This window comes from Anopheles aquasalis, chromosome 2 (assembly GCF_943734665.1).
Source record: "Anopheles aquasalis chromosome 2, idAnoAquaMG_Q_19, whole genome shotgun sequence".
NCBI classification, from domain to species: domain Eukaryota; kingdom Metazoa; phylum Arthropoda; class Insecta; order Diptera; family Culicidae; genus Anopheles; species Anopheles aquasalis.
The window spans coordinates 61913147-61933146 of NC_064877.1; the positions used below are offsets into that span (position 1 = coordinate 61913147).

At 51.1% G+C, this 20000-nt stretch overlaps 1 protein-coding gene across 4 annotated transcripts in view; it reads left to right on the forward strand.

Annotated features, from left to right (window-relative positions):
- Window positions 1-16798: 16798 nt before the first annotated feature.
- The window catches only part of LOC126570860 (protein Wnt-3a), a 20726-nt gene continuing 17524 nt past the window's right edge, over window positions 16799-20000 (forward strand). Inside the window, exons 1-2 of one of the 4 annotated variants that reach the window (XM_050228915.1) lie at window positions 16799-16873; window positions 19649-20000. The exon at window positions 19649-20000 is cut by the window's right edge and continues 91 nt beyond it. The gene's annotated coding sequence lies outside the window, so the exon portion shown is untranslated. The other 3 variants (XM_050228914.1, XM_050228916.1, XM_050228913.1) reach the window with 3 other exon arrangements.

Consider the following 20000-nt stretch of genomic DNA (forward strand, 5'->3'; position numbering starts at 1 on the left):
GGATGAATCCCGGTTACTGAGGATCCTCACTATCTGTTTCTCACTCAGACAAACACACTCGCTCCCTCGTTCGCTCGCTCGCTCGCTCAAAAGGATGCGAAAGAAGCGTCGCTACGGCAACCACTGATCGATCGTTGTGTTGACGTTGAGCGCGCGCGTAAAGCAAACCCACGCGTTCGGCGCGTTCTCCTAGTAGCCAGTGCGACTCCGTGAGGCCAAGTGAAGCTTTCGAGCTTCACCGGGACCCACCACCACGCGGTCTCCACACACCGCACACACCAAACCACCGCGTGAGTGCTTCCGCGCCGCGTCCGCGACTCTTCTGGCGGTTGCTGTTGCTGTTGCTGTTGCTGCTGCTGCGGCCGCTTTACCAATAGACACCGATACCAACAGAGGCACGGCGGACGCACACCAACGCTGGTCGCTCACCGAGCCGATCGCCACCGTGTCCGGGGGGGGGCGCGTGTTCACTCGCGGCGGCTCACCTCACCTGCTGGCTCCACCTGGGCGGGGCGGTCGGGTGCGAAAAGGTGTTTTTATGATTTTCGATGTCCGCACTCGTCTCGTCCTCGCCTGATCGAGCGCACGCGGATGCTTCGTCACTTCTGACTCATCTCCGGCCAGCGGCCAGGCCTCGTTTGTGATACCGGATCTTTCTCTTCGGTCACCTTCACCACCTTGGCGATTCCAATACGCCACACAGTGATGATTGTTGTTGTGGTTGCTGCTGCTGATGATGATGATGATAATGATGGTTGCGGTCGTCGACTTTGTCAGCACCAAGGTATGAGAACGCTTCCACGCGCCAGAATCGCAGGACGACAACTGACTGAATCCGGTTGGTCGGTTGGTTTTTCGGTCGGCGGCCCCTCGGTCCCTGGTGTCCTTTGCCCGAGGCGTCCTCACGCTGTCGTGTGCTGAACAGCGCGAGGAACGAACGCGCGCGCGTGTATGTTTACTTGTGGGCTTGGAACGCCCGGGAACAATGTCTGTTCCCGCAGCGCACGGGGTGCACGGGATTTGGTTGTGGCATTCCTCTTCGGCGCCGCGTGGCTCCTGCCGCCAGATCCGGCGAGGTCCTTTCGTTGTCTGGTGTGCGCGGCGCAGACGTAATGCTCGCAGCATTCACACAAGCTGCTCGTCCTCATCTGCGGTCGCGTCGGGGTTCGCCGCATTTATGCCACGGTACGAATGTTGTTTTTATTGTTGTTCCACCATTGTTGTCGTCGTCGTGGTCGTCGTCGTCGCGGTTGTCACCATCTCTTTCGCTCTCGTCATCCGACGGTCCCGGAAACCGGAACCTCGGATGCGCGGAAGCCAATAACTGGGGCTACCAACACCACAAAAAAGACGACGGTCGACAGGAAGTGGGAGAGGCCATCGCTTTGAGGGATGATGAAAGGAGCGAATGAGCTTGGGACATCCCTTTTCCAGCCCACGGCAGCAGCAGCAACCGACTGGTTACGAAATAGTGGTCAGGATCGAGGGAAACGGCTTGATTTGCTTGATGAGTTGATGGCGGCAGTTGCTGTCAGGTTGTGGATCATAGCGCATCGGGCGCTACAAACAAATTAACCCTTGTTATTGACGTTTTATTTAAGGTTTTTTTTTGTAATTCCCGGGATAATGAGGATGAAAGTGATATCCTTCTTTTTGGTACGTATTCATGGGAAGCATCATGATTTCCGCGCAATGCTATGTTCAATTTGAATGATTTAACCTTAGCTTCAATCATAAACCCGGGCAAAATGAATGCCAGAACGTTCCTTTTTCGGTGAACTTCCGTACTTTTTCTGGAGATAATTAGCTTTTACACCGTTTGAAAACAACTTGGATCATGAAAGATACTGCTGACGATTGCTTGGGATAAACAAACTTAAAGCGAACTATAAATAAATCAATTCTCACGAAACATTTCAATATTTACTGTCGGTAAAGTGGATCTGAGAACGTGAAAATATTGCGTAATTTTTATGTAAATAAACAATCACATTAACGCATAATATTGGGTGTGATGAGGGGCTTTTTGCCGCATCAAACAGGGATAATAGCATAATGTGAGCAACTGCACCACTGCTGACCAATACGTTCTACAACTCCATTGAATTCTTTGTTGAGTGCGCTTCAGTCGCTTGCTATAATTGATCAAGATTTATGAAGTTTGTACTGACCAACAGAAACATTGTCCAAACAAATCGACAGCTACAAGAAATTCTTTGAAGGTTTGTTTTATGTACAATTTCATTTACAATTTCGTGGGCACTCTTTTGCGCCCATTAGAATCACAAACAGTAGTTGATATCTTCGCCTTTGCATTGCGTTGTAGGTTATTTTGTGTGTGAACATGATCTTGATTTCTCTTTTCACATAAATGGTAATTAAAACATGTAAACAATGCTCTCCAATCATCGAGTTAAGCCCTTTAATTATCACTTGACTGGTCGCCCATCGCATGCCCAAGCTCAACAAAAACGCTGTCAACGGATGAAATTCTGGAACAAATTAACATTGCTTCAAGTGCAGCATAGGTTTCCCTGGCCTAACAACTCAATTTTAACGCACGGAAGTATTCCACCCCAGCGCAATAAAGAAAAAAAAACTATCCCGATAATCTTGTCGCTGGTGGCCACTTGGCGGGCGGTCCCGACAAACATGCAGCATGTGCCAACCCTGCACCCCTGATCTTAGCGTAAAAAACCAACAAAAACCACATACATAAAGACTCGCCAACCCCTCTAGATCCGCGTGTGACCAGTCTCCCCCTCGCTCAACCCCCGGAAAGTGAGCCAGCAGAAGCAGAGGCACAAATTATGCATCTGGTAACCGACTCCCTCTCGGGTCGAAGGACCCGCGATCCCGATGCGACCAATTCCCGTGATGGGTCAATTAGCTCGCTCGCCCGATGACACTGGGCCGCATATGTGTACCAGCATCAGGGTGCGTGTGTTTTTGCAGTGATTATCTGCATTCCCTACCCCCTTGTTGGTGGTGGTGGGGTGAAACGCTTCACCGGATGTCAGCACGAGCGTGTCGGCCGCCGAGCACGCGGATCGTTCGATGTGACAACGAACGGAGCGGAGCGACAATAACAAGCGGCGCATTAGTGTTTAACAATATGATTTACCTTTTTGTTTCCGCCGCGAAGCCACGAGCGGCCTTGCTCTGTGCGGGCGCTGGATGGGTGGGCGAGCAAACATTGACGCCGCCCAACGCTTGACAAATGGCTTTCGCTGTCGATGTCGCCCGCGAACTCTCTCTCTCTCTCTCTCTCTCTGTCTCTCTGCACCGTCCGGATGCGTTGATTACTCTGTGCATTCTCGGTGCGATCATTGCGAGCTCTTGGTGACAGCTCGCAGCTCGCTTTCGGTGGGAATCATCGTCATAATTTAAACCGTTCCCACACTCCTTTGCTCTCATTATTTACACACAAAGAGAGCATGGCAGAGAGCAAGAGAGAGATGGAGAGAGAGAGAGAGAGAGGAAGGAAGAGAAATCCTTTTGTGACATGCAAATTAACGAGGAATGCATTCGGCCATCGCTGTGCGTACGCTTCACTAACAACGGCTGCTGCTGCTGCTGCTGCTGCTGATCAAATGATAAACCAGCTGGTGCCAGGAATGCCGGCCATTTACAGCTGCAGGGATTACAAAGTAAAAATAATTATCCTTAAATTGTGTTGGCCACATGGTCGACTAAAGGGAAACGAAAGAAAGAGAGAGATCGAGAAAGATGGAAAGCCTTCGAAAGGAGGAAAAATCTCGGCCAATGCCACCCTGGTCCCGGGGGCCAATTTGGAGGGGCCGACGGTCCGTTTCCTGGAATCCATTTCTGCCAACCCCGATCCGGCCCCGATGGTGGTGGTTTTGTGGTTTCGGTGCTGCGGACGATCTTATCGCCACGAGATCCTTTGGTGCGCTCGATAAAGGCGCTGCGTGTGTCTGTGTGTCCCTATAATTTGTGTTGCATCTCTTTAATTTGCTGTTTCAACGTACAGCTCCATCCCTCTCTTCGTATCAATCTCTTCCTCTAGCGATCTCTCTCTCTCTCTCCGTTTCGCACCGGAGGCCCATTACCGCAGGAATGCTCCAACGGCTGGTTGTTAGTGGCCGCACGGTGCTCGTGGCGATGCTGCGGTTTGTGGTGGTCGCGTTTTTGGGCCGAATCCTTTTGTGAAACATCAAATCACACGCCTTCTTTCCACCATTTTCTACACTCCGGACGGAGGGACCGGACCCCGTTTGGCCATTTCGAATTTCACAAAAACTCCGTCCACCAGTGCTCCACGGTTCCTGCTCTGCTCCGGTGGTCACGATGGTGATGGGTGAGCAAAATGGCTGACGGGAGTACGCTGGCAAAGAGTGACCATAAAACTCCTTCACAAACGCCGTCCATCCTGGGAGAAGGAGTGGAGAAAGATAATTTATTTCTCATAAACAATCAGCACTGAAGCAGACACCAATCATGATGATGGTGCTGATGATGGTGGTTGTGTGATGGCCAGACCATGATCGGGATCATCAGCACACGATCACCGTGCAGTGAGTCGGTCGATCGATCGAAAAGGTGCAACCGAAAGGTGTGAGATATGATGCTCTCGCCACATATATGCCCCCGGGCGGTGCCGGTCCTCTTCCCCGATTTTGCGATGCAATGCGCAATGCGTTCCCTCTGGCCGGACCACCCTGGGTGCTTTGTCTCGTGTCCTCGTGTCGGAAATATTGCGGTGTGGTGCAATTTTGTATTTTATGTTCGGGCTGCGGCCACGACGCATAAAACTTTATGCACTGCAATTGATGCGATTCGATAAAGCGAGATTGAAATTCAATTTCTTTTCCCCGTCCCGCCCTTTACCGGGTGGTTCGAACGGAAAAAAAGGGAGAAACACAATTATCGGTGGGTGGGCCCCGGACACGCCACGAGATCCTCGAGAGCCGTCTATGGGATTGACCGCGATGGCTGCAGTCAACGTACAAGGGTTGTAACACCATTTCGGGTTCATTTCATCATAAACCGACATTTTCCTCCCTCTTTTTGGGGGCAAGAGTGTGATCGCGGTGGTATATCGATGCACTTCAAGCAGACGCAAGACGGTAAACCATCCGCATTGGCGTGCTAATTGATATTACGGTTTATGGAGTTGGTGGCACGTTTTTGCAGTGCAATGGTTTGTGGTAAACAGCAGACAGTATGGACAATGCAGTCAAAGAGTACAAAAAATTGAAGAGTGAGGTCACATTCAATTTGCATAAACATTTGTCTTTGCGAACTTACTAAGAGAGGTATTAGTGGATGTAGCATCATATTCCTTATGCAGATGATTCGTTTCTAACGTGGCGATGGTAAAAAGAAACATCTTCACCTGACCCTGTCCATGAACCTTCCATAATCAATTATGATTTCAATGCAAATGAGACACCTCATCTGCACAATTAACCCCTTTGGTTGAACAACGTAATAATGAAGCAATTGAAGTGACGCTTGCAATAACATAATCCCGAACTCAAATTAACAAATCAAATGACGGACGGGAAGCTCTTCCTCCGATTTATCCCTCGCTGTAGCTTATGTTTCTAATTTTCTCGCACAACAGTCGCGCTCTTTAAAATCCCCAACAACCCCTTTATAACGCTCGTGCGTATACTACGTGCCTTCGCTGTCAGCAGAACAGGCCGTCAAAACACTCATCACTCATTCGCACACTCGCATGCTTCAGCACCCTAATCCTGGCTGGTAATCCTTTGCTTTTTTTTCGCATTCCCTCGCTTCGCACAAACGCATACGCGTCCATGTCCTGGGCTTGATGAGTTGGTGTCAGCCAGATGATTATGAGTTTTGAATGATTAACCCCGCACCGGAACGCGACAGGTGAGTCAGGCAGAGAGAGCGTGAGAGAGAGAGAGAGAGACGAGGGCGAGACGGGACGCCATGCCACGGAATAAAATTCACTTTTAATCGCGTCTGCCCTCCGACACCCACAACACAACCCACTTTTCCATGGACACGCGACATCAAAGAAAGTTCTTATTATTATTCCAGGACAGAGGCAGTAGCAACGGAGCTGGAACGTAGTCAGATGGTGGAAGGGAGATTACAACACCTGGGTGGAGAAGCCGTGGGTTAATCCACGACTCTAACCTTCTTTATTTTTGCTTCATTTTACTCCAAGGATCATCTCGTCAGCGTCCGCTTGAGCTGCAGTGGCACTGGCTTGCAAATCCAGAAAAGAAGAGTTGAGCGATGGTACGAGCGACGAACCGAAAACAAAAACCCAGATCAATTGACTAATTTCGAAGCTCAAGCTCGTGCCACAAAAACAGCTCCCTGTAAGCTGCCACCAATTGCACAATCCCTGTCCATTCTTCCTCCTCATTCAACTGTTTCTTCTCTTCAGCTAGGACCATTTGAACAGTTTGCACCGAAACGGTACTTCGGATCGAACTGGTTGGACTCAATCGAAGTGGAAAAAAAGGAAAACATTCATAATAGACCATTGGGCGGCCCAGGGTGAAGAGGCCTACCGCGCAGCAACCAGGCGGCATCTTTGTTGCTGTGGCCAAACCGCAGCCTGCGCCGTGATCCATCATCACGCCACGACTGTACTGTGAGCAGGAGACAGGAGGAGGCCTTTATTGTCTGTCCACCCGGTTCCCGGTGTCCTGGTGGAAGCGCTGGACGCTTGCTGCTGGTGGGTGGCATTTGCATACAAATCCATTTCGAGACCTCCATTCGCACCCTCCCATGCTGAGCGCTGCGGTCTCTCTCTCTCTCTCTCTATGCGTCTATGAATGGAAACCATTCAGTGGTCATGACCACCGTGCTGGCCGGTAGGAGGGCAGTTTAATTCGCACCCAAGACCCCCACCCGGGATGACCGCTGGTGCGGTGGTCTAAAGCTCGAGCTCCACGCCACGCAAGCAAACACTTGGCCGCACTGGCCACTCTCAACCTGCTTCTGTTCAAAGCTGCCCCGTAGTTCCGTGGGGTGCCCGGTGACACTTGAAACGGTCCCGCTCACCGATGGAGCACACCACGATGGACAGCACAACATTACGCAAGTCAATCTTCACCGGCCGCCAAGCGCCCTTTTTGCGCCAACAACAATTAATTGTTGTTTGCGCTCCGTTTGCGCAGCAGCGGCACTGAAACCGGGAATGGGTGCTTGGTGGTTGATTTGTGCTTGAAAACCAATTAGGAACGCAACATTTTCCCATGACAGGATGGAGAGGCGCGCGCGAGAGCACACACGGAGTCAGGCTTTATGGTTTGTTTGCTTCCGTTTTCGATTGCTGACACACCGGCCAGGCGACTGGAGCCATCGTCAGTGAGGATGAGTCAGATCTTGGAGCTTCGGGTTGGATTTCTAATTCCCAGTGGTCACAGTGGCCACCAACCGGGTACCTTATGATGCCTTAGGGCGCACACTGGTCCGGGCTTGGAGCTTATCGCCTGCCGACGGATAGGCGAGCGATTAGATAGGAACAAAGGGGATCGTTCGCTCCGGCGACATGGTAATGGTTTTTTATTGGAATGTTTACATACCGTTTAATAGCTCTGGCCGGCTCTGGTGGCTCTTCTTTCTTCTTTTTTCCCAATCGGCCATCCTCTGGCATTCTGTCGGGAAGGCATTCCTTCGAGGAGTAAAGAATGCTCTCCTCGCGCACTCTTCACGGTATGTTAATTGCTCATCCAGCGAGCCAGCCAGCAATCGATCCGTGTGACCGCACCGCTTCTCTCTCCCGTGTTGCTGTTCCTTTGGACCCTGGGTGCAACCTGTTTGTCGAACTAATTTGAACTATTTTCGGACCAAAACGCTAAACAAAGGCCGAAAGGCCCCCCGAGGGTTAAGACGTAAGTAAGACGTCATGCGTTTGATTGTTTGACGAGCAGCGCAAGGCGCGAGCGCACACGCGACACCCGGAACACACGGAAATTGGTTTTCCCCTTCCCATCCACGGTCCACGGGGTTTTTTGGGAGAATTTTCGATTTGTTTGCGTTACTCATTAGCGCCGGAAGCAGCGGGCCGGTGCCGTAGTTCCGGTCGTCGTCCTCCTCCCCCGAGAGACTACGCACTCCATTGAGTTGCTCGTCGAACAGGAAAGGGTTCGGCTTGGTTATTGGTTCGATGTTGCCGCAGACTTCCTGGTAAACAGTGGAACCACCCCGGCCGCGGACTGGTTGTCGTTGCATCGAAACGTCAGAGCGACGACTGATAAGATTGCTTGCAAAACATGGTGGTTGGTGGTTGAGAAGGTTGACCACCGGGAGCGGCATTGATCGCCGGAAGGCTGGTGATCCGGTTCCGTCAGTTTCCGTCAGCCGAGTCTCGCACTTCATAAATCGTGGCGATGATTACGAGCTTACAACTGAATCATGTCGTGGTCGTGGTCGTGGCCAGCAGCAGGGCGCGCGTGCACATGATCGAATTGAATATTACGATGCCGAGTAAACATCGTAATCATGTTCAAGTGGGTGGCAGTGGCGGTGTGGTTGTAATTAATGGATCAAGCTGGGTGGTATAATTTACATAAAATTACTCGCTCGCTTCAAGCATAAACCACTCGATCGCCACGGTTATGATTGGTCCCGTGAGATATCGGTGCGATGATTAGCGATATGTGGCCAACGTGGCCCGTTTTGCTACGTCGCTAGAGCAAACAATCTCCGGGGCACCCTTGATGAATAAACGATACGAACGATCATCGATCATCGAGGGGGGGTTGGGGTTTCGCTCGCAGGGTGGCGTGATTGCGATGCGACCTCACACGACGCTGCACCACGATGCTGGGTGGTGTCCGGTGCATTCTGCTGCTGCTGCTGCTGCTGCTGCTGCATCTGTTGTGTGGCATGTGATTATCGCCAATTTGCACACTAACACGATGTGATCGCTAATAACAGCCATTTGTGCGACGACCGCCAACGAGGCTTGCAAACCGCCGCTCGACGCGTTGTTGTTGCTGAAGGCAGATTGGGGAGGGGAGAGGCTGGGCCGCTGGGCTGGACAGGGGCGGCATTGGAATGTCACATTCTTTGTGTTTGTTTGGTTGGCCGCTTTGGTTTGGTGCTAAAGCCGAACTGAACCGAGCCGAGTTTTCGGCCGATTCCGGTTCCGGTTTTTGGCTCCACCCATCTCCCGTAGTGAGAAGCCACGAGTGAGAAACATTATGCTGACGGTAAGATGTGTGTTCATGCGTGAGATAAGGGGCTGGTGCGATGATGAGCAAAAGGTTCACCCGCTCCAGCGTTCGTACAGTGCCTGTGGTTTTACTATTCCGCAATAAATAGCAGGACTCGGTACTCAATTTGCTAGTGCTAACCATTTTTTTTTATTCTCTTATTTTTTGTAGGTTGCCAGTACTGTGATTGACATCCATGACAAGTTACACGTCAAAATAATGATTAGTTTTTGAGATATGATTTTTTTTGTGAGGTACTAATGATGCATTCCTCGTTTTTCGCCATGACGACTTTTTTGGAGCAAAGAATTTGCATAAAATTTGGGTTTCCGTGACTTTTTCGTCAAAAACTCCAGTCATACCGTCCCAAAACCATCGCTTTCGACTGATTTGCCACGATGTGACTTTTGGCTATTAAAAAAGCTCCAAAAACCCCTCCAGGATCACCGTTTTGACCGAAAGTCGAATTTTCCGAGTGTTTCCAAAGCTGGAAAATCCGTCAGTACAAGTTGATTGTATTGAACGAAGATACTATGATAGAAATGAAATTGATTTGGAGAAATAAAGCAGGAACTTAAAAAAAATCAAAAATATTCTTATTTATTGGGCCCAGTAGTATGTTTAATTTCAAAACGTTTAATTGTTTATAAAGAATCCTATTTAATGACTTTGCTTACGCAAAATCTTGAAAAGCTTTATTTACGATCAAAATTCCCGTTACAAGTTTATCCGCGTGATCGCTCTCCCTCCCCCAAAAAAACCTACAAATTCTGATTGAATCGGTAAACATTCATAACTCTAACCACCGTACACTGCACCACGGATGTACCACCAAACTCAACATTAATCAATGAATTATAATCACGGGCAAACGCGGGCCCCATGTTTAGACAAAACGCGCCAAATTGATGTTGGACCGGCGTCTGGAAGGCCAGTGGTCCAGAACGTGGTCCAGCGAATGAAAACGGTTTTCTCCAAAATTTTCCGCCAATAACCATAAATTCCCCCGCGAGTGCCTCGAGTGGCCCCAAATCGTTGAAACTCTTCCTTCAATTACAACTTCAAAGACCGTGCCCAGTGTGGTAGCGTGGTTCACACGAAGTAAGGAGAAGAAAAGTGTTCGCGTGTTACTTGGAAAAACGCATTTTTCCCTCCACGAAGGTGGAGGCGGATGGTGTGTAAAACGGGAGTGTGTTACTCCCGCTAAGCGCACACCTTTTAGTCTACGCTAATGGTCAATTAACTCTTTCTTTACTCGCTCTCTCTCTCTCTCTATCTCTCTCTCTCTCTCTCACACACAATCCCAGTCTTAAACTGCCAATTAGATGCTGGATGCTTGTGTACACCGATCACCGATCGGCCTTTGAACTCTGGCCGACGGTGGTGGCGCCGTAGCTGGTGCTCCAATCAAGTCGTTCAGTCGATCCCACAAATCGATTCTACTGCTGGCACTCCGGGTGTACGCGTGTCGACGGCAGATGCGTTGCAGCAAAGTAAATTCAATTTGATGATTACATTGCGCTCCGTTTTGGCTTTGGGGGAATGATTTGATATCCGGCTTCCCAGTGACCACTGGAACACAACTGTATCTCTCGGTTGTCGCCATGAGCATTCCATCGCCGGCGGTCGATCGTTGGCACACCGAACACCGAATGGAATGTACACTCCAACCCACCGCAATTACTCACCTTCGGTCTCCACCATATTGGCGACGGAGGAGAGGCCGCAGAAGGAGCGCCCCATAATCCTCTGCCTCGGTGGTCGCGCCACAACAAAAGTGCATCCCATCCTCCACGCGGCCATCAGCCATCATTTATAATATTTTTCACACTCTCCTCCCTCTCCCTCTCTCGCCGATCATTAGAGTAGACCCCCCGGCGGCTGGAGAAGGAGCGGGTGGGAACCGGTGCTTTGGTGAAACTTTGTCCACTCCGCTCGGTGCTCCCCGGTGGCCACCGCCACGTTTGTGGTTTTGCGCACGCCACCAGACCAGATAATGTGCGGAGTTCGCGTAATGGCGTGTAAAGCTGGTGTAATTGGGACCACAGAGGGCCAGAGAGACAGAGAGAGAGAGAGGGGGGGGTACTGCAGCTGTGAACTTCAAACCTAGCATCCCGATGACGCAAAATGGCAAAAATCGCACCCATTGCAGTGCAGGGCAATCACTTCGGTGCGTCAGTTGCGTCTCTCCATTCCGATCCGGTAGCTCGATTCCGATTGTGTGGTTCCTGGGCCCGGGCCCTCGATGCCTGATGCCTGCCAAGATGCTGTAGCTCGCCAAAAGAACGACGGTAAATGCGGGACAAACGGAATGGAAACGAGTGGAGTGGGGTGTGCTGTGGTGTCCCGCGGCGAAGCGATGAGATGATGAGAGATGATGCGCTTTTGTGACCGCTCGAGACACAGAGAGGGAGAGAGAGAAAGAGAGACCCCGGCGGTGGAACCCGGTGTACCAGGACCGCCTTGGACCTCCGTGGTAGTGCCGAGGGGTTTCCCATTGTTCGTGCTGTTGTTAATATAATTAACACCCGCTGGGTTAACATGTCTATTTCGATGAATATAAATAACGTTCGGGTAACTTCAAATCGGCGTGACCGGTCGGCTGGCCCGCTGGCCGTAAAGGCAGCCAGGCATTCGAGGACGAGACGATCGGAGTCGGAGAGGGTATTCGAGGCGGACGGTTCTCGATTTCTTCATTTCTTTTGCTCGAAACCTTCTTTTTTTTTTGCTTCACCCTCCCTCCGTTTCCTTCGATCTGTCGTCTCGGTTTGATGGCCAAGAAGAACGGAGCAGAAAACGGTCCCGAAAGAAAGCGGAACACAAGTCGAACGAATCGGGTCCACGGCGGCAACCGGCAACGGGACCGAGATCCGGACGAAGAGGACGAGCAGCAGCAGCAACAGCAGCAGCAAACACCCATTCGGAATCGATTCCGCATTCGCATTCGATGGCAGCGCAGCATTGGAATGCCGCGAATGGAAAAGGAAAGATCTGGTTCCTTCCTTCCTTCCTTTCTGGCCTTCTGGCAAGCGTGCGAGCAGCCCGCCGGAAAGCAAGTCTAATGAATGAACGAATCGAATGTGTGAGCCACCAGCCAGCCAGTGGAGTGGAGGGATTAGGGAATTGTTCTCGATGCTAGTGAGGCGCATAACTTTATCATTTCCTATTCATTACCGGCCCCGGGCCCGGCTGTCTCGTCGTTGGCGGCAGCAGCAGCAGCAGATGGTTGCGTGGCCTCATCGCTCGGCGAACGATTTATGGGTCGCTTGCATAACCATCACAGTGTGTGCCAGATGCATCATCGATCGTGAGGGGCCAATAGAAAGTGTCATCATAAATTAATTAGTCATAAAACGTTCGATCGCAACGAGCGAGTGAGCGAGCGAGCGAGCGAGCGTGCGCACCTCCATCACGACCACAGATTGATGTCTGACTCGTAGCTGAACGTCTTGAGCATGATGATCACCAACTAGTTGACTGACTGGATGGCTGGCTGGCTGGCTGGCTGGCTGGCTGGCTGGTTGGTGTGGATTATTTATTAATGTTTTGTGTGTCCAACTAACGAAGCCTCTCTCGTGGGCTCTGTGTACCTCATCATCTTCATCACTGCACTTTCGAGCGATAAATTGACAGATTAAACAACATAAATCGAGGGCCCCGGCTTCAGGCTTATGCTCGGTGTCATACCGAACCGTTTAACGCGGGAACATAAACAAATCGAGGTGGGCAATCGAACCCACTCCGAGTCTAGCGACAGCAAAATGCAACATCAAAATCATGGTTTGTAATGCCATGCTTTATGCTTGTCGCAGGCTCCAGTCGTCTCATAAAATGGCCGTAAACACCCCGCGAGAGAGAGAGAGAGAGAGAGAGTAGTGCGCCCCGTGTGCTATTTATGTTTCATTTATGCTCAACTAATAGAGTGATCCGTAGGCCCGGGCCTCGGTCTACAAACAACGGTTTTGTGGTGCAGTGCTGTGCCGTGCCGGGAACGGGTCCCCGGAAGGCCTGTCCCATCTGTACGGAGCGCGTCACCTGCAGAAGCCAGAGTGATTATGAAATCTAGTCGCTCGTGCGTCCGTGTCTCGGTGGAGTGAGTGGATGGAGTGATGGATTTATGACACATGCCGGACGAGCGACACGGACGGTGCACGGTATCTAAACCCGGTGCCCCAACACACGGACACAGGCTTGTGAGAAGCGAAGCTAAGAGCTGAGTGTGGGACAACGAACGAGATGATGCAGTGATGCTTTTCCATTTGGATCTCCAGCAGCCAAGAGATTAGAGGTTGGGAGACCGTTTAGGAAGCTGTTCGGCAGCAGATCGTCAGCTTATCTTTCCGTTTTAATAACGCAGCATCACCACCAGCAGCAGCATTACAAGAAGAAGGAAACAGAAAGTGCATTCCAGGCAGCCATGTGCTTGGACTTGAGCTGGAAAGATCATTCACTATTTAACGAGCCGAGAACGAGTCATTCAAGCGGGATGTTCTAGAAGATGGGATCCCTCTTCCTTCTCTCCCTCTACTTTCAGTTTAATTTCATCGCCCAAGCACCCAATCACCAGACGAAATATCGATAAATCTCGTCTCGCGGAAATGCGACTGGTGACTTTTTGGTGCTGTGACTGGTGCTTTTTGGTGCCCTTTGCGTCCGCTTGTGAGACAGACACCGAGACACCGAGTGGTGGTGGCCATGGCAAAAACATAAAATATGTTATGTCAACCGAAAAACATACACCAGCACGGCTTATGTGGATCGCGCATCAGAACGATTTCGTGCAGCGATTCGTGCAAAAAGCATATTGTAAACGATCGCGCACCCAAAGCGTTCCACATCCTAAAAAGGGTATCAGAGACAGAGAGACAGAGAGAGAGAGAGAGAGCCAGAGAGAGAAAGCGAGATAGAGAACGACAGAGAGAAGGAATCCTGGGAAGTGGCCGCTGGTGCTACGAAGTCACCGTTTGGCTGTGCCGCGAGGATCGTGACACAATCTGTATCGGTTCACAAGAAGGGGAGCAGCAAAAACCACCCAGCACACCACCCTCCCCCTTCGATTGTCACCGATGCGCGATGTTTTTGTTCGATCGGCCGGCATCATCATCGTCCTGAAGCGTCGTCATCGTCATCATCGGTCAGTTGACTCCGTGGATTTGCTTTATCCCGACGTAAGACGATACGGGACCGCCAGCACCCAGAGGAATCTTGACCATCTTGACCATCGCTGCTCATCGCAGCAGCAGCGGCCGCTTCGGTTGCACAGCAAAAACATAAAAAAAGAGAGACAGGACCAGGGACAAACAAACGGAGACAAAAACTGAACAGAAAATGTTTTGCCCTTCGCGGACGAAACCTGCCCAACGGGGCCGATGCAAGTGTCTAGCGCACCAGAATCGGACAGGTTGGCAGAGGGGCTTGAAGAAGGCAACAAAAACGATCCTCAAACATACACACATGCCCGCAGGCACGCACGCACTCATCAATCCTTTTTGAGGGAAACAAGAGAGAGAGACAGAAAAAACTAAAACTGAAATCCAAATCCTCGATCAGTCAGGTCGTTGGGACCCTGGCCCTCTACCGGAATATTTGTCCCTCGCAAACATCCTGCCCGTGCGGACGGTCTACCGATCGATCGATCAGCTCTGTTTACCCCTCCTGAACGTCCTTTTCGGGCGACGAGCCCTGGATTCATTGGTCGGTGCTGGCTGTGCACCGCAATAGTTCGCGACCGATCTCGATCACGTGTCCTTCGAGGATAATCACGCCCGTCACTCGCATAATGAGCTCGCATAATGTGAGCTACAGTCGTATAGCTCGGGGGACCGAAATCAATCCAAGAAAACCCGAAAAACCAGAAGTCCTTTTTTCTTGAATTAAATTCACGTGGCCAAGCATTTGGGCGTAATGTCCACCAATCGCCTCGTACCGGCCGGTAACCAGCAAATCGGAATGACATCTTGCCGAAAAACTGTCGCAAAAACCGAAAATGGAGCAGCAGAAAAGGGAAAAACGAGGATATAAAACATCGTCGATGCTCTTCAACACATTCAACTCGGATTGATGTGCCCTGCTGCTGGTGCTGCCGTTGCAGCAAATCAAAACGGAATATCCAGGGTGGGAACCGCGCAAAAACCGCGAGCGGACGAAAAGAGGAAGACGAAAAAAAACATCCCAAAATCCAGAAGCCCTGGATTCCCGTTTTTATCTCATTATTTGGCGGACATTTTAACGCAACGCAACTACCAGAAGAGCCTCTCGGTGAGCTTCTTTCGGATGTTTTTGCTGCTCCTCCTGACTGGTGGCGGTGGTTGGTCACCTCAACATCAAAATGAGCTACATATTTCTAGACATTTTCGATCGCGTTGCTCTTCCTCTTGTTTATTGTTGTTCTGCTCCGGAAGGTTTTGGGATCGAGCTCAAAAGTATGGGAAAATTGCGATCACCATCCTGATGCAGCCGAGCCCATGCGAGATGATGATGATGATGATGATGAGAATTCCATCGGGATTGTGAATTAATTTTTGTCAGAATATCGCTGCTCCCCTGCTGCTGCTGATGCTGCTGCTACTGTTACATCGGTATGCTCCCGGGGCGGGGTAGAGACCGCTCGCGACGAAATCCTGGAAATCTTGGCCAAAACTATAATAAGACGAATGCGAGCAGCAGCATCACGGAAAGGGTGGTTTTTCCAGCGCATTTCCGAACAAAAATATGTCCCCGCCAATGCGTATCTCGCGGGAAGGTTACTTTTTTCGCATTTTGTTTTTCTGTTTGCCATTTTCGCCTCATTTTTTGCTCGTACTGCTCAAAGCTCTGTTCGGCCGGTGGGATAGAAACTGGAGCATCGGTCAATCCGATCCGAATCCTGAGCTGATGCAGAGGCCCTTCCGTTTGAGGTAGTTTTTTTTTCTCATTCTACTGCCCAATTTCCCATCCATTCTTCAGCGCCCTTCAGGAATGCCGGCTCAAATCACGGTCCCTCGACGGAGGCAGAAGACCAGGACTGGAGGTTTTCGGGGGCCCAGATTTCGGCGGGATCGCGCGGTCTGTTTACGCGGTGCGTTCTTTGCGTCAATCAACGTGACAATGTATTGCTGCAGGTCACTTGGAAGAGATGGGTGGGTTGGTGGGTGGTAGGAGAAAATGAAGCTGGCATGCCAATGCCCGGATCACCTCAATGATGCGGTGAGGTATTTCAAACTGTAACAAACCAGCAGAACCCGTGCGATAAATGAGAGCAACTTCCATTAATGTAGTTGTGCTCAGTGAATGTGTTGTTTGGACAACGGAGAAAAGGTGTAACAATCGTTTTGTATTCAAAAACACACACGCGTCGCTACTTGATCTCCCAGATCGCCAACATCATCAACATCATCATCACTGACGTGACGTCGTCACGAAATGTAAATGTATCGTAAGTTATAAAAACTCGCGCGTGTGTTTCTCTGTGTGAAGTAGTTGTGGGAGTAGCAGCACGATAACAGCACGCAGCTTGGAGAGCATGAGATGATAACAATTAGCATCCGAGTCGAGACGTGTCTTCCTCTGATAAGACCCAAGGGATGGCCTCTTTTATCATCTCGTCCAAACTTCCGCGAGCGGAGAGACCGCGGGTGAGTGTTGGCCAGACAGTTACCGTCTTAGCAGTGATGGCGCTTCATCCGGTTACGGTCGTACGGCAGCGAGATCGTTCCTAGCAGGTGGAGTGGATGGACACCAGGATGACGCATTCGATCGCGCGATGCTGCGATTCTCACGCGGATCTAATCGATCGCCTTTGTGCGCGGTGTCTGCAGGGTGCGAGATCAAATCAACCACTCAAACGTGTGCACGTGTGTTTGTGTTTAGTGTGTGATTGTGTTTTGGAAACTACCCCCAAACTCGATGGTGCAACGGACGAATAGACAACATAAGAAAAGGGTGGCTCGTGTGATCATCTTCTGACGGTGGAATGGCTCAATCGATGCTCCGATGGTTCTGATTTTCGGTTACGAACCAATCCACGGTTCTCTCCCCTTCGCAAAATTGCACATTAGGCTTTGCCGCGACCTACAGTGACTACCGTAGTGCTTGCCAGAAAGAAGCATCCAGATCGAACACGTTTTACAGCTCAAAACACATCGTGATGTCCATCTTCTACCAAGTGAATCAAGGGGTTTTGAATTTTCGTGCGATCTGCGAGTCGTAGTCGGGAGGAAAAGTGCGCACCACACTGTGTTAGGCCGCAGCATCAGGAGCACCAGCAGCTATTCCTTTCTTAATCGTCGCTTAATTTTATCGCACATCCCTCCGGCAGTGGGCCCTGGACCGAGAACCGGGGATCCCAGAGGCCACCGAAAACCGTCAAACCTTCCTCTCGCTCGGGCACCCATTTGCTGTGTGTCGAACGCAGATGATGATGATGATGATGACGATAGTGGTGCGGTGCCACGGCGTTATCCGCCGTTTCTTCTTGCCGCCGACGACTCTTTGGTCGCGCGGTGTTTTTTTTTGCATTTTATTTGCTCTCTAATCATATTTTTTTCCCCTCAAGTTTGTCCCTCTCTGATTCTCTATCGAGGGTTTAGTTTTGTTTCATTTTGCTTTCTTCATTTTCTATCACCAATCGACCTTTTCTTTTTCGTTTGGACTCCCTATCATCATCTTCTGTCCTCCTGTGTGTCCCTCGGATAACTTTTAATTCATTTCGCCTCACCTTCTCGTCGTCTGTGGTAGTGTCTGTGTGTTTGTGTGCCCCTCATTTGCCCCAAACCCGTTCGATAGCTCACATCACATTCCCCAAAGCCAGCGAGTTCGCAATATCACGACGAGTGCCCGCAGTCACTACGTGAGATCAAATCACTCGAGTAGTATCCAGCATGTAGTTCAAATTGCACTCCCAAAAAATGGTGCCAAATAGTTCGAACGCTCTAGTAAACCTGGCGGAATATGTAGTGAAGTGATCACACCGAGAGGCGCATCATCGTCTCTATACAGCGCACGTTTCCTTCTGGGATCCATGCTCCGCCGTGGGAGCCGGCCGAAGAAACGCGATCAAAGAAGGAACACAGAAGCAGGCGAAGACTGAGAAGCAGCAGCGGAAGAAGGAGCTGAAGTAGTCGGCCAAAGATAAAAGGAAATCTGCGCGAGCGCGCGCAATAACCTTTTAAAATATATATCATTTTGCAACGGCGCAGTGTCTGTGCGTGCTTCGAGGAGAAGAAGGGAGTTCTGTATGTGTGCCTGGTGCCGTTGCTGCTGTTGCTGCGGTTGAGCTTTTTGGATGCGACGACGACGACGACGACGACGACGGCGACGACGTTGATTTGAGCTTTTTCGTCTTCTTCCGTTCTTTTTGGTGGTTGGTTTTGTGGAGTTCCCTCTCTTCATTTTGTTGTTACCCTTTCCCACAGCCGTTGCTGTTGTTGTTGTTGTTGTTAGTGCGGCTTTTAATTTCATTTCGCCTCACCCTCCGCTCGCACTCCCTCCCCCCCCATCCACCCTTTCCTTATGGTGATCGTTTGAAGTGCGAAGATGGCGTTTTTTGCTTCAAACTTCGAGCTCCGCTCCTGCTTGCTGGGAGTTTTTGGGGAGGGCCACATTCGCAAACCAGCTTCCTCCGTGTGTGTACGTGTGCCTGTGTATGTGTGTTTCGATGGTGTGTTGTTGAATCGGTGCCCAGCAGCAGCAGCAGGAGCAGCAGCAGCAGCAGGAGCAGCAGCGATCGGTTTCTCGAGCTACACACCGGCGCTGGCTCATTCGAAACGAGTTCGTTCTATCGGCCACTGCGGCCGGCACCGGTACGGTTTGTGATTTTCGGTGTCGGATTTGTTTGTTCTCCGCGCCCGCGCGCGCGTGCACACATACACCGTACCGTCTCACTCTTTCATTCGTGCAGGTGTGTCTCTGTGTGGAAGCGTACGTGTGCACGGGCGTGCGCGCTCGCGCACGGTACAGGAGATTTCGATCTCGGCCGTTCGCGTTTTGAATACGCGCTTCCTCCACCTCGTTCGTCTCCTGCTCCATCAGTTCAGCCCCTCGGGAACGGAGGCCAGGCCCGAAAATTGCCGCACATTGCCTTTGGGGCCTGCTTCGGTCCCGGTCGCGGTCCGGTTGCCACGGTGTCCGTGCCGGTTCTCGTGCAGTTGAGGTTTGCGCTCCGAGCACGTCGTCGTCGAGCTGCGCAAACGGTTGTGCACCGCACCCGCGTCCAATCGCACTCACGCGCAGTCGCAGGACACGAAGTAGTACCAGCAGCCAGTTCTAGTGTGCGTGCGTGGCCAGGACACTAGCGGCCAGTCACTGTCACTCTGTCAACGACAAGCGAGCACACCACAGTGAACGAACTAGCGCACGCGGACGTGAATACTGGGAACGATCGCAGATCAGGTGCATCCTCCCCTCTCCCCCTTGGTGTTGTGATCGGTACTTTGTCCAAGGCGCCTGCTCTGCCGATGACATTGACGATGATCGATACTTTGTGGTGTTACTTGTAGTGCTGCGTGGCAAGTGCAACAGTGTTCAACGACGCGGGCGACGACGACGACGACGACGGTGGCGGCCATGTGATGGGGACCGGCTGGTGTCAGCAGCAGGTTGCGCGATATCTTTGGAGGGCGTCACATCCGGTACTCCAGTAGTGTTAGTGTGCCTAGTGATCGACGGAAAGCAGCAGAAACCCCCGACTGTAGAGTGTTTGGGACCGGGGAAAGGGGTTCGATTCATATCTCTACCGGACGTCCGGTGTTTGTGAAGTTTCCGTAACATTGAAAGCGACTAGTTTCTGGGGGAGACCCGGCGTCCCCAGCGTCACCGAGAGCGAGAACGAGCGAGAGAGAGAGAGAGAGA